Raw genomic sequence first — 2,997 nt, forward strand, 5'->3', positions numbered from 1 at the left:
CTCTGATATGAAACTCAGGGTCATACAATGGGATCTTGTAGGTGGTTAATGGACGTAGATAATACAGTTTTCCAAGACAATAATTCAGGGAAGATAATGCAGATATTAATTTGAAATATTATTTGTGTATCACTGATAACATTCTGGAAGTTTTTTCTTTATTTGATGATCTTGGTTTTCATTTTTTTCACATGGAGGGTGCTTTAAGAAAGTCTGCAAAACACTCATCGGGATGCACAGTGAATAAGGAGATCTTACAAAATAAACTGGTATCACGATGTTGCCAATATCTTTTCTTTATAACTTTAGAAGAATTCTTTTGAAGTATTTTTTTTTATTTCCTATCAGAGTGTGACCAAGTGGTCCCATATATAGAAAGACAGTACATGTATTTAATGAGTTTGTAAGTTATGATTTATACAGGTCACTTAAATCTCCCTTGAAGGCATTTAAACCCTTTTAATTTCTATCCGAATGTTTTCCTAATTTGATTTTCAGTTGTTACCTTAGCATATTCCCTGTGCTTCATCGTGATGAGACATTTCTTCTTACTCCTTGGTCCTTTTCTCCTTCCCGATGCCACTGCCATGGCAACCCTGTTGCTAGGCAACACTTACCTTCTTACATAGATATTACTATGGCAACCATCTTCTTTATTGTTTGCAATTGGAATCTCTGAGCTTTAGGGAAGATGGATACAGTAGATGTCCGGAATTTTCATTAATTTTCTCTTAGTCATTGTGGTTTTGTGAAGAGTATTCATGCCATAAATGCACAGATTTTCTATAGTCATTTCACTTTGTAATAATTTCTTTGGAATGATGAAAGGAGAAGTATGATTTTGAAAAATGATGTATCATTTTGCTAATTTTTTTCTTGAGATTTCCCATCATGATTCATTTTAGAATTATTCCTTTTGAATTATGAAAGGAGAAATATGATATTGGAATAAAGTTGTATCATTTTGCTCTAGAAAATTCTTAAATGTAACTTGAACTAGATTTTTTACATATTGTTTTGGTTGAGGATTTTCTATTCGTAGCCATACATTTCTTGAAATTAATAAATTTCATTTACTTTACTAAAAAAAAAAACCCTAACCTGAATATGAGAATGGTAATAATGATGGAAGTGAAATCTTGACATCCATATGGAAAAAACAGTTCTTACCATTATGATGAGAAATTTGTCGGCATTCATTTTCTCTGAAATGGGTTTGCACCGTCATATCACACATACATGTAAAATGGTTTCAGAGAAAATTGATATCAAAGTTTACTATAATTTTCACACTTAGTTCTCCAGCCTTACAACATATTAATTGCTAGAAAAATACATGGTTGAAAGACCAAGACAATTGCTTGACATTGGTATCCTTATTTTTACACAAAACCCAGGATCGATGAAAATATCACAAAAGAGCTATATGCTTGTATTTTCGGTTTTAGCGGTTTGGATTTTCCCTGTACAAAAATGCCATCTATAGGAGATACAACAACCCTGACTGCGTTTTCACGTGATCAGTCAAAACGTATCGCATTTTCACGTGCAAAGTCAATGCACTGCCGGTTCGACGGTTTGGCTTTAAGTGCACGTTGTTGTTTGCTTTGCTACAGTACTCGTTTCCAATGGGATTTGCGCATTGTACCAATAATTTGTATGGCATCGCCGTGGAAATCCCCTCATATCTCAGAAAAATAAAATAAGTTGGTACCTAGAAATGTAGTTATGAACAGAAGAGGACTTGTAATTTCATTTACTGCAAAAATCTCAAAATAATTATTAAAAAAAAAAAAATTGACTGATACTACAATTCAGATGAACACCGATGAATTGTCAGTGATACTACTACGGCTGCTACTGCTGCTGCTGCTGCTGCTGCTATTACTGCTCCTTCTACTGCTGCTTCTGCTGCTGGTACTACTACTACTACTATACTACTACTACTACTACTACTACTACTACTACTACTGCTACTCTTCTACTTCTACTACTATACTACTTCTACTACTACTACTACTACTACTACTACTACTACTACTACTACTACTACTACTTCTATCACTACTACTACTACTACTTCTACTACTTCAACTTCTTCTTGTACTACTTCTACTGTTGCAACTACTTCCACTGCTTGACAAGAAATATAGATAAAAACTTTTAATGGTAAATGATATATATATATTTTTTTACTGAAATCAGCTTTTTGTGATGTAAAACAAATTTGGCGAGTTCAAGACTCATATTGTTTGCTGCATCAATAGATTGTAACAATTTAAAAGATTTCTTCCATTCATTGAAAATTAGTGTGGTATAGGATTTATCATTATGTCTCAGAAGATGGTAAATGATCGAAAGGGATTTCTTAAATTATTTTTTCCCCTAAAACAAGGAAAGTGGTTTGAATTGGCATTACATAAATGTGTTTTGGATCCATCTTTTTAATGGAGTAGTACCATAAATGCTGAAGCATTATTTTACTAATTGGTTCTATATAGACATGCAATTTCATCTTTGGAAAGATTACACTTCAATCAACATGAAAAGTATTTTCTTTGAACAATTGTATTTCCAGTGAATGAACTGTAAGGCAGCAAACTGTAGAGGGTGTAGTTCATATTTTCTCAGATAGCTTGATTGCTTTCCTTGCCTTGCATTTGCTTGGCTTCACCAACAGAATCCAGGTATTTTTTTTTTCTGGTGTATAAGTGAAAACTTCCTCTCTTCCTCACTCATCGAGGCACACATGCTTGCTCTGTGCACAAAGCTAAGCTCAAGAAACACCGTTTCATCAAGCGGAGATACAGAACCCGAGTGTGAATGGCCAGTTGGAAGTGACAGACGTCACTTAGCAACGCTTAGCAACCCAGTGCAAGAGATTTCCTTCCCCCTGATGATGTCGTCAGAGCCAAGAGCTAGAAAGTGCCTGCCGAATCATTGATAGCCCTGACTCGCTGAAAGTTTGCCCACATTACTCTACAACTTGACAGAGAG

The sequence above is a fragment of the Lytechinus variegatus genome, chromosome 7 (assembly GCF_018143015.1).
Source record: "Lytechinus variegatus isolate NC3 chromosome 7, Lvar_3.0, whole genome shotgun sequence".
Lineage (NCBI taxonomy): Eukaryota > Metazoa > Echinodermata > Echinoidea > Temnopleuroida > Toxopneustidae > Lytechinus > Lytechinus variegatus.